This window comes from Cavia porcellus, unplaced genomic scaffold (assembly GCF_034190915.1).
Source record: "Cavia porcellus strain 051 isolate PalLab524CR breed Dunkin Hartley unplaced genomic scaffold, mCavPor4.1 scaffold_19, whole genome shotgun sequence".
Taxonomy (NCBI): domain Eukaryota; kingdom Metazoa; phylum Chordata; class Mammalia; order Rodentia; family Caviidae; genus Cavia; species Cavia porcellus.
The window spans coordinates 65546557-65559281 of NW_026947502.1; the positions used below are offsets into that span (position 1 = coordinate 65546557).

Genomic DNA, 12725 nt, shown 5'->3' on the forward strand with positions numbered 1-12725 from the left:
CGGGCGATGCCCAGCGCGGCGATGTACTGCGAGGCGCTCCCACTACGAGACACCCAGCCGTACGGCCCCGGAAGGTGCTATACCCACATTCCCCAACATGGCTCCAGACCGCCCCCACCTCGGAACCTAAGGCACTGAGGATGCCCGGACCGACTCAAGATTTGCCTGGCAAACTTACCTCCTGCAGTGTCTCGCCCGCTGAGTTGCCAAATCGCGGAACCCAGTCGTCTTGGCCTGGCTCGGCTGATCCCGGAAGTCCCGCCCCCAACTTCCGGCCCGCGTCCCTGCTTGGATCCTCAAAGCCACCGAGGTACTAATGTCCAGGGCTACTCGGTGGTACATCTACGGATAAAGGTTCTTCTAGTCCTGGGCTCGCGGATCTAAGCATCAGTGGATTAGTGCAACGAATATGAGGGCACTGAAGTCAGGAATGACAGTATTACTTCAAATTGGGTAGAACGGATTTGTAGCCTGACAAAATACACGAGGCGGGGGTAGTTCAGTGGCAGGGCACTTGTCTAGCCTATGGCAGACACGGGTTTGATCCCCAGTATGGAATAATATTCAGACATAAAACATTAATGGAAAAACTTAATTCCTTCTGTGAATATTGTATTTTCATGAAAGTGTTCATGGAACATTTACAAAAATTATATTCTAGGGCTGGAGATTTAGCTCAGTGGCTTAAATGCTTGCCTGGTAAGCACAAGATCGTGAGTTCAATCCTCGGCACCAAAAAAAAATTATATTCTAAAGGACATTAATATTTTAATGTTCATTAAGACCTATTAAACTATGAAAGTTGGGAATATATAACAAAAAATTCACACACAGAAAAACCTGTTGGAATTTAAGAAACACTGACTAGATAAACTTAAAAACTGACAGCTGGAAAACTACAGACTATAAAACAGTGAAATATAAACACTTTATTCTCAAATTTCTGCAACCCAGCGTAAATATATATTCAGAGAAAAATATATAGCCATAAATATTTTTGTTATTAAAGACATTGTCTTCAGAAGTTAGAAAAAGAACCAGTAGCACTTCTTTGGACCGGCATAAACAATCAGATAATGTGACAAAATATCCTCTGTGATAGCAACAAAATATATAAAATATTAGGGACTACAAATGTAGTGAAATATAGTTGGCTCTTTATATCTGAAGGTTCTAAATTTTAAATTTAAACAAACCCAGATTGAAAATATTTAAAAATTGCATCTATAATGAACATGTACAGGTTGTTTATTGTTCTTCCTTAATACAGCATGACAGATATTTGCATAGCACTTACACTTATTGGGTAGTATTGACCCCCAGTGGACAGTCAATCATAAAATGTTCATGCGTGGCATAATAGCCAGCCCAGAGCCACAAATAGAGCCCATTATTATACATCTTAGTTAATTGATAAATTTACTTATGGGTTCCAATTTAAGTTCTTATTTTTATTTAATCTAGAGATTATTTAAATTACATGGAAAAGGAAATCAAATAAAATATACAGGAGGATGTGCCTCACTTAGGTGCAAATACTGTGCCATTTCGTGTAAAGGACTTGAATGTTTTCAGTGTTTGGTGTACTTCATGATCTGGAACCAATCCACTGGGAATACTGGGGGCAAGTGTGTAAGTGGCAAAACATCTTGGCACATGACAGATTGAGCCTTGGGTTTTTTGGGAAAACAGAATAAAAAAATAAATATGCCTCCTAGTCAGGACAGATGAAGGAATCAAAGGGTTTGGGGAACAAAATACCTCAGGATAGTTCTCTCGGACTAATGTTAAGGATTTGGGGCAACAACCCACAGACGAAAAACAAAAAGAAAGCTTAGATGACAAAATACTGTTTCATTTGACCACAAACCTCTATCCTTGTCCCATTCATCTTCTGGCCAAAGTTTAGAGTGGACGAGGCCTAGGTGTTGATTGAATTTGTTAATGATAAAGACGAGTCGTGAGAAGAGATAGATTATGATCTGTGTTGGCAGCGAAGACTAATTGTCTTTTTTCCCCTAAAAACTTGGGACTTTGGGCAGGGGATTTAGCTCATCAGGCACAGAGCCTGCCTGAAAAGCACAGGTCCTGAGTTCAGTACGTGGTACCAAAAAACAAAAACAAAAACAAAAACAAAAAAACCCTTGGGGCCTTAATAAGATACAAAAGAATACACCTCCAGTACCCTCTTTCATGTGGGACCCTGTAGCAGACCTAACCCCACTGCATAATTCCCAACACCTTAGGAGCTGGCACCAGCCAAGGAGGGCCCAACTCCTGGTGTGGCAGCCTCAGCCTTCAAGGGGAGGACTGCCCTTTTCCTTGGCCAGGAGAGAGTTAGAGAGGTGCAACTCCCTGACCTCCAGTGGACAGTCAATCATAAAATGTTCATGCGTGGCATGATAGCCAGCCCAGAGCCACAAATAGAGCCCATTATTATACATCTTAGTTAATTGATAAATTTACTTATGGGTTCCAATTTAAGTTCTTATTTTTATTTAATTAATATGCTTAAAACTTTTTATGGATTGTAAATTCTTAAGCCACAATTACAGGGTTAACTTGCTCTTTTCTCTGCTTACTGCAGGTGTTGAGTGTGATCAGTGTTACTTCAAAGTCTGCTGGCAGCCAAATTTAAAAATGTAACAATCTGAAGACCAAAGGAGGAAGATGGAATAGGAAAAGAGAGAGAGAAGGACACTTTAAAATTCAGGCATCAGCAGCCAAGTTTGTTATAAAAAGTTTATAGTAAGTAGGACAGAGAAAAATATATAAAGAATGCTATAAATATTAACAGTCTACTTTTGATATGAGAGAATTTTATGTGATAAAAGTTTTGCCATGCTAGAAAAATAGAGATAAAATGGCAGAACTAGATATTTTGATTATGTCAAGAAAAGCTTATAGAGAATGCAGTTCATAGAAAAAATACATATGTTTGCGTCTTGGTTTGATGGTGCCCGAGATGAAGCCCATCCTTCTAAAAGATCCTTGTTGCTCAAAAATATTAGGGGGTTATGGCCCTGGCTTTACCAGTCACTCTTTCCCAGGTCTTGGCTCTCCTCTTTATTTGACTTGTTCTTTAACACCCAAAGGGGGGAAAAACACACACATTAAAAAAAAATCACAAATCAGACTGCCACCATCATGGGTTACATGCATTCTCCTGGGAAGGGCCTGTCCCAGTTGGCTCTGCCCTATTGACACAGTGTCCACACCTGGCTGAAGCTCACGTCTGATGACCTGAAGGAGCAGATTTACAAACTGGCCAAGAAGTTTGTAACCTCACAAATCGGTGTGATCTTGAGAGACTCTCATGATGTTGCACAAGTATGTTTTGTGACAGGTAATAAAATCTGAGAATCCCTAAAGAACTTGCTCCTGATCTCCCTGAGGAGCTCTACCACTTGATTAAGAAAGCAGTTGCTGTTTAAAAGCATCCTGAGAGGAACAGAAATGATAAGGATGCCAAGTTACATCTGATCCTCATTGGGAGCTGGATTCACAGATTGGCTTGATATTATAAAACCAAGGAAGTCCTCCCCTGCAACTGGAAATATGAATCATCCATAGCTTCTGCCCTGGTGGCATAAATTTGTTTATGTACTCAAGCAATAAAATCATGATTTAACTAAAAAAGTTCACAAATCAAAAGTTTGGTTAAATATAAAAAGGGGCCAAATCAGACCCCATTTTAGTCACTTTTCTCATTGCTGGGACAGAATACTTGACACCCAAAGTTAAAGGAGGAAAGATTTACTTGGTTCACAGTTTGTAGAGGTTTCAGTCCATAACTGACTGGTTCCAAGGCAGGTGGCTTGGCAACAGTTCATGGCTATGGAAAGCAGCAAAAGCAACAATGAGGGGAGGAGGGACAAGACTCTTTCTGTCCCCTATATTATATGCAGACTACCTGCCCTAGGGTGGGTGTGGCACTCATACCCTTAATCCAAGCCTGAACTATGCTAAAACAATCAGTGGACTGATTTAGTAATCATACAGCCTTAATCCTAGCACCCCATACTCTAGATTCATACCCCATACTTCTGAAGAGCCCACCCCTATGACCACATGATGCTTTGAGGGAACATCTAGACAAAGGCAGAATTGACCCTTTGACCCTTTTAATTTTTTTTCTGTTGGTTACCAAAAGGTAAAGAGCCAGAGGGTAAAGGAGCCTAGTGCTGCCAATGTGTGGGAGGAGGCAAGGGGAGCACACAGCCTCTGCTTTCCTTGATAAGTGATCTATAGTTATATTGTCTTTTTTTCTCCAAAGGTTAATTAGAAAATAAAAAGACAAAACCTCAAAACTCTTTCCTCTCTTGTTATAACCTAAGGCCCCCTAACTATGGCGCTGTGAAGCCTGTTCTGTATAAGCCCGCCTGCTGCTCTCCCTCCTCTTCCCCCTTCAAATCTAACTAGGTTAAGTTTTAACTTCCTAAAAGGCCATAAAACAAAGGCCTGAGGTAATGGCTCCTGACAACCCCCTTCTCTACCCTGTAGCCCCTCACAAATTGTGTTAATTGCATTAGATTGTAATAGCTTCGTTTGTATCATAGCAATACCTGTGTGTTCCTTTCCCTCTGGGCAAAGGATTGATATGTTAATCAATGCTCTCCTCTGTAAAGAATTGTAAAATCTTACCTAATTGATATGTTAACCATTGTTGCCCTCTACAAATGGCAGTTGTGGTGCTAAAGTAAGGTCACTAAGGTTGTTAATTGCTGTTAGACTTCTCTACTCTTTGCTAAGAAAAACAAGATTTCTTCTTATCTAAACTTGCTAGTATGCAGGGAGACTTGCAATTGCTGTTTCTGCTGTGTAGTGCGTCACACCCCCATCCCCTTCCTTACATTGTGTGACCAGCAGCTGTTTGTGGATTTACAAGATAAAAGACCTGACTTTTAGCTGTGAGGTGCACAGTCTCCAAATTGGCTCCTGGAGGCTGTGTCACCAGGCCTGGAAATAAAGCCTTTGCTTCCCAAATTTTAATTTCTTGCTTCCTTGAATTTCATACCGGGGTCCGAGTTACCACACTCTCTCCTGACTCTCATTGTAAGTTTTCTCTCTTATTTTCTTAGTGATGTTAGTTTATTGCAAGAAATGTCTATGCTAATTGGTCACCCCCCAAAATTTGACTATTCAATTTGTAATAAACTCACAACATATTATTATGTCTATAATCAACTTTGCCAATTTTTTGGAAAGTATTTTTTTAAAGCAAAAAAAAAATCACAAAATTTCAAAACAAAAATTAGAGTATAACAATGGTTAATACATTATGTACTGTTATCTTTAGTCTCTTAGAGTATAAGAGATCTGCATTTCATTATCCAAACAATATTAACACAAACCATTTTTTTTTTTTATATCAGGCATTGAACTCCTGACCATGCGCTTGCCAGGCAGGTGCTTATGTTACTGAACTAAATCCCTGGCCAAACTGTTCTTTTCATTGAACTAAGAGAAATTATTAGTATAACTACCTTAATTATCACACACACACACACACACACACACACACACACACACACACACTATTTCAAATTCTCACACTAGGGAAACAAAATGATGCGAGTCTGATTTATTTCACTTACGAGTATGGTCTGTAGTTGCATGTATTTACCAATAAATGTCTCAAGTTTATCCTCCTTTATCGATGAGTCCTACTGCACTATATAAAAATGTCACATCTGTTTTATCTATTCTTTGATGGACATTTAGTGTATTTCCAGGATCTAACTATTACAACTTGTGCTTCATTAAACATGGGTTTGACCAATATTTTTAAGAGTGCACTGTAAGCTAAAGGTGATTGTGTGTTTGTTTTTGTTGTTTGTTTGTTTGTTTTTGCTTCATTTAACCTTTTTGAACTCATATAAGTTTTTTTTCTTTTCTTTTTTTCTCTGGGTCTATTGGTCTGCCATATAAAACTGGTCATCTAGATTTCTAGAAATAACTAAATCACTCAGCAGGGTGGGACATACTTGCAACCCCAGACCTATAATCAGGAGGCTGAGGCAGGAGGATTGTTGCCAGTTCAAGCCCAGCCTCAACTATATAGTAAATTCAAGGTCACCTGAAATAGAGTGAGACCCGGTCCCCCCACCTGAAAAACTCACTTACAAGATGAGCATTAAGAGACTTCAAATTCACATGGAACTTATATAGCTTAACAGTAGACAGTAATCAGTTCATAAAGATTTTAAAGATGCATGACATTTCCATCCAAATTTTTTAAATAATCAAGATAATGTTCAAAATTAGTTTCATCAATGCAATGTCTATTATGGTCTATGTTTAATAACTTAAGAGTTTTTCCTTGTTCAAAGAATATATATAAATAGTTTAAAGGGGCTGGGGATTTAGCTGGGGCTGGGGATTTAGCTGGGGCTGGGGATTTAGCTCAGCGGCACAAGCGCCTTCCTTGCAAGTGTGCGGTCGTGAGTTTGATCCCTGGTACCGATAAAAACAAAAAAGACAAAATAAATAAATAAATAAATAATTAGTTTAAAATATTAGTTGTTATGATGAGTCATCTAAAAGAACTGGTACTGTAACTAAGTGGGACATTTTAAACATGGAGAGTTGTTGGACAAAATGCTTCTCTATGGTTGAAAAAGCAGCTGCCTGGACCAAATTTTTTGTTTTTCCACAGGTGGGTGGCTTGTCCAGTTTTCCTGGATGCCATACTCCAATGGTTATTAAATAAATTATTATAATGTGCTTAAATTGATCATAAGTAAAAGGTAAGTTCTCTATGTCTAAGGCAATAAGGTTTTAAGATTTCTATATAGCTTTAATTCTAATTGTTGCTCACCTTATAGTATATATTATAATTGATATATTGTGTCAATTTGAGAAGTTTAGAAGTTTAAGGGACTCAGCAGGGGACCAGGAGCCTTACTTTGTAAACATTCTCATCCTGTGCAAGATGAAGAACAGAGATTTTATGAGTGTTATTCTGTCCTGGGGGTAGAAGGTGTGTAAGATATAAGGGAGAAAAAGTATCTTGTTCACCCCATCTTTTGCTCTTGTTGCTTTGCCATCTTCTGCTGCCTTGAAGTGTTGCTCCTGTGCTGCCAAGCCACCCTGTCATGGAACCTGCTGATTATGGACTGAAACCTCCACAGACTGTAAGCTAAATAAATCTTTTATTCCTTTATTTTGGGCATCAGGTATTTCATCTCAGCAGTGAGAGAAAAGTAGATAAGACAGAATATTACATACATTTATGTTTTCCCAAGTATATACATCTTTTAAGATACAGGACTGGAAAAAAGACACCTTGTCATACTGACGATCTCCAAACAATTACAAACTGTTCATGATGATAGACATTTTCAGGTTTATGTTTATGTGATTGTTATACAATTGTGATGTGATAGTTTAATGTGCTCACATCTTATACACTGCAGACAATATCACTACAATGATTAGGATTAGATATTAATAATCTATAAAGTACATTCTATTTGGCTGTCACTCTAGTAATAAAAAGTGATTAAAAGATGACAAATTAAGTATATAAGTTTCTGTAGTAATTTAAAACCTTTGAACTAGGTAATACTAATTTTATACTAAGATAAAAATTTAAGTGGTAATAAAATCTAATGGTTCTAATATAATGATGTTATCATGACTATTATGATAATGTTGTGTTGTCACTGATCTCAGTTTTTTCTAACTTTATAACTGCCATTTGTTAATATTCTATAGGGATTCAACTTTTAAGACAACTATGATTGGTAAAAAATAACATTATATATTCCAAAGTACCTAAAATCTAGAAAAGATAACTAATCTCCTGGGTGTTGGACAATTAAGGTTTATAGATCAAACCTAAAAAGATAACCAGGTAAAAGGACAATCAGTATTTTGGCCCTCATTCCTCCAAAAAGGAATGAGATCATGAGGGAACTTTTACCACAGGATCCTACAACTTTGTTAAGCTACTCAATATCCTGAGGAAGGAGACTGTTACCCCACTCCCCAAGAACAAGCATCAGCCAAGGTACAGTATGCTAGAGGAGGGTCACCAAAGAAAGAAATGTCTTCTATGTTTCCACAAGAAGCTGCATGGTCAAGGAAGACCATTACCCATCCTTCCAGGTAACACTGACAGAAGAGCTGAGAGGCTCTATACATGGTCCCACAAATAACCCCTGGAAAGCCTTTGATATTTGACCAAAAAAAGAGTGTTCATTTTGATTAATACTGGCTCCATTTTAACTTGGCCTTAAACATCCAGCTTAAAGGTGTAACCAAAGACATAATAAAGTAGTAATAATATAGATAAAACATTAAAAAGTGGCTCCAATCACTGACCCCTGCTGACAGTTTTTGGATACATTTATAGACAGGTCTAAGAGCCAGCTCATTACAATTGCTATTACAATCCCTTAAAAACAGTATTTGGATGTGACTTTTCCCTGATTTGCCTTTCCATTCTGGTGCTCATGCTTTGGTCATGTATGTTTTAAAGTTTATTTATTCTTGCCTAGAACTTGCCCTTACCAAATAGTCTCCCCCACCTTATCTGGCTAACATGCTCCCGATAGAAGAACATGACAGAGAGACTAGCCTTTGACTCATGGAGTTTGAAGAAAAGAATATGAAGATACAAAAGGGAGGAATTATAAGAAATTGAGGCCCTGTATTTTCTATCAAAAGATATAAACAGTAGTGCCTCCATCTTATACTCTAGTCCACCCTAGGTAGGTAGTTCTTTCTGAACACACTGAAATTATGGGAAACACTTGCACAGTTTAAATTCTGGGGACACTGCTACAGACCAAACTAGCTTATCAATAATCAAGGACCTGTTCCACACACCTTCTCCCTTCCTGCACTTCCCTCCCTTAACAACCTTGCCCAGCAACCACTCAGGCCCACCCTTCACACTAAACTAGCCAATCAGGATAGATTGTGAACCTTCAACCCATCCAATGGGGAAAAAAGCTCTGCTGGTTTTTTTTTCCCCCGGGAGTTAGGGATAAAATGAGCCCGCTGCTGGCCTCTCAGTTTGCTTGCTACCTCACTTTAGAGATGTTGTGGACCCTTCTGCAAATGTAAAACAAAACAAAACTAAACTAAAAATTTTGTCTTATTGAGATTTCTTGATGTTTGAGTGTTTATTATCTGCACGGACAAATTTCATCTGGGAGTTTATTTCCAACATGGTGAATCTTTAAAGATCAAATTCATCGAAGCAGAGAGGACAGTGGTTACCAGGAGATGAGGAAATGGGGAGATGTTTATCAAAGAGTATAAAATTTCAGTTACAAGAAAATGAGTTTTGGGAATTGAACAGTTAAGCCTGAGTAATGATAGAGGTGCTAATAAAAAAATGAGTAAGATAGGTGTAGTGGTGCATGCCTGTAATCCCAGACTAAGGCAGGAGGACGGCAAGTTCAAATCTAACTTGGACAGTTTGGTCATTTGATGAGACCCTATCTCAAAAAACAAAATGGCAGGAGGATGTAGCTTAGTGCAAAGTGCAAAGGCTCTGAGTTCAATCCCATGTACTAGAAAAAAAAATGAATAAATAAAATTAAGAAATGTTCATCTAGCATGTTTAAAACTATGTATAGGACTCGGTTGTGGCTTGGTGGTAGATCACATGCATAACGTGGGTGAAGCTCTGGGTTTGATTCTTATTTATTTATTTTGGTACCAGGCATCGAACTTACGACCTCGCACTTGCCAGGCAGACACTTGTGCTGCTGAGCTAAATCCTGGCTCTGGGTTTGATTCTTACAGGTTTGGAAAGAAGTCTGCCTACAGTGCGATACAGGAAGGATCAGGAAACACACATGCCCTGACACCCCTTGGTCCAGTCACTGGTTCCCAGCTCCTCCCTTACCTCCACTTGCCTGCACATTCATCTCACAATTAGTGAAATGGCTGCAGACCCAATCCTCAGCTTTGTGAGATTAAGAAGTGTCCTCTGGCTTGAGAATATCCCAAACAGTCCAAGCAGCCTGGGCTTGGTGACTCCAGGAGTAGTAGGGGTCAAGACAAGGTGGGCAAGGCTGAGGTCCTATCACTGGTTCACACTGGGGAGGTTCATTGTGATCCAGGGAGCCAGAAAAAGAGAATCAGAGGCGTGGAAATATCTGACAGTGTTTTTGTTCAGCTGCTTAACAGCTCAGCTGCAGTCTGTTTATTTAGCTGCACACATAGCCGTCTTCAGCTGCCTACTTGTTCCCTTATCTGTCCAGCTGCTGCACACTATCACAACAGCCCTTAGCCACTGCCCTCATGGCAATCCAGATTTACAGCAAGGTACGCAAAAATATGTGCTAGTATCCACCTTGTCATATAAGTATTTACAGTTAGCCCACAAGATATGCCTGCATTGGAGTCCTGCTGACTCAGGATTTACTGTCCCCTGGAAATCACTCCTCATAGCATGAACTGTAGTATAGACATTTGAGCTTCATCTTACCCTAAGTGGGGTCCTCTTAAAGGCTTCTGGTAGCATGCTCAGGTGTGTAAACCAGAATCCATAATCTTACCTCCAAAGATACCAGACTTGAAAGCGGTGCTTAATTTCAGAAGGGAACCTTGCCTGAGACAGGTATCTCTCTGAAACAGGAGATCATCTCTGACAAATGTCTCACAGAGAGCAACCTAATCTGAGACAGAATCACCACAGAGAAGAGTTTCTCCTCTGACAGGAACTTCACATCAGAGAGGAATCTCACTGTTCTTCCATTAGTCCAGGCTAGAAAAGTACACTTAAAATTTGGGCAGCTCATAGAAAAGACAAGAAAGAAAGAAAGAAAAAAAGAAAGAAAGAAAGAGAGATGAGCGAAGAAGTATTGAAGGGAAGATACAGGAATGGGGAAAAAGGAATTGAGATAAATCATGTATAGGTACAAAGACTCTTTGATGAAAATGATCATTGTGTATATTTAAAATGTACCAATTAATTAGTAAAATAAAGATTATAAATCCACTGGAAAAAAAGAAAAGACATGATGCCCTGGGAATGTCTGATATACATTTAATATTTCAGCAGCATGAAATCCTACTCCCTTATCTATAATATCACACAATTGCAGCAAGTTTCTTAAAATTTATGCAACATAAACCACCTGTTTACATATTTGCTGCACATGTCTGGCGTATACAACGTATGCTGACTCACAAGTAAGCAGACAGCCTAGACAAAATGCCTGAGGTTGGCCATTGCTAGGATTATTTCCAAAAGATGAAAAATATTTCCAAAAGATGAGAAGTATAAAATAAAAAGTGGCCTTTATTCTGAGAACACAGAGAGAGATGACCAGCACTCCCACCGCTGGCGTCCGGCGATCTCTCCGGCGGACACATGGCGTGGGGGCCTGTAAATATCCTCGGTTTGGGGTGGAACCTAAGGTGGGCATTAGGGATGCACAGGTAGCCCATTGGTCCTAGGTTTGGCGCCATATGTAAATTTCCAGGGGCGGGAAGATGGCGTCACAGGTAAATTCCTAGGGGCAGGGGACATGGGGCTTCCTGCTTCCGGTTGAGGTTTTCCTGGCTACAGTATCCTGTCTGGGCCAAACCCTTTCATATCCCGTCTTATGATTATTATTATGAAAAGGGGTGAAGATTTCTCTCTTTAACTACTTCCTGCTGGCAAAGGGCGCTGTACTGGAGCCTAGGGGAGTCGACGGGATGAAGGTTGATGCCCAGGTAGACGCTGGTGCCAGGTGTTTTAGCCAGGACAACTTCACTGGTGAATGCACGTATGTCAGATTGGAAAAACAAAGAGACAAGATGTTATGAGGAGACATGGCACTGTCATATTTAATGACCCAGGTGAGGTAGAGGGAAAGGTGCCTTTGATTTAGACATATCATTCTATCAGGACCATGTTGAGGTAGAAACATTTCCATGGTAAGGCAGAATTCTGAAAATTACACATGGGGTTAGGAGGAGTGGAGTTATGAGAGGTGCTTACTCCCCCATCTGAAAGCATAAAAGTTAAGACGGTAGGTTGGTGAGGCTTATCTCTGGTATGCATGATGTTGGAGTCTGTAGGCAATACTGTTAAAGAGCCCTGCTGTAAAAATGATCATTAATAGAATGTAAGAAATTAGGAACCAAAGTGGATAACAAAACATGACTTAGCCTGTTAACTGTGGCTGCGAGGCCTTTGTGAGACAGAGATGGGTAGACGACAGAAGATGAGATGACCACTCAGAATGATCAGATTTAGGGCTGGGAGGGCATCTCTTAGCCTGAGTGATGTGAAACCAGGATGGGAGTCCAGCAACTTTGATTTAAAGGGTCGCTGTAATCTGCTTATAGTCCTTGGAATGATTTGCTGAAACAGAACTTTAGCAAGTATGAGAAAGGCTTTTATGTCTCCTGAAAAAGTATAAACCAAGTGAGAAGACAAAATGTATCTGTCAGTCTTGACCAGGGTTGTCTGACAAATTAGTGAACAAGAAAGGAAGGGGGTGGTCTTATATCACTGAGGAGAGGCCCACCAGCGACAACAGGTGGAAGCTATTGAGACCTCAGTGTGTCTAAGTCAGCCTGTATAAAAGGCATTTTAAGATTTAGGACTGAGACCTGCACAAAATAGGCCCTGTTTGTAAATGGCATGGGTTGACCATCAATACCCTGTCATAGAGATTGAGGACTTATTATAGCAGCCTGAATACTCAGGAAGAACTCTGTATATATGGCCTCTATGTTCACAAATATAGAGAATGTCTTAGCTGAGA

General features: G+C 39.7%; 1 protein-coding gene and 1 pseudogene across 1 annotated transcript in view; one reads left to right on the forward strand and one right to left on the reverse strand.

Moving 5' to 3' along the window:
- Positions 1–290, reverse strand: part of Znf250 (zinc finger protein 250) — a 57356-nt gene extending 57066 nt beyond the window's left edge. Inside the window, exon 1 of the mRNA XM_063231306.1 lies at positions 179–290. The gene's annotated coding sequence lies outside the window, so the exon portion shown is untranslated. The remainder of the gene's footprint in view (positions 1–178) is intronic.
- On the forward strand, positions 133–4986 carry LOC101788893 (small ribosomal subunit protein uS15-like; annotated as a pseudogene).
- The last annotated feature ends 7739 nt before the right edge of the window (positions 4987–12725 follow it).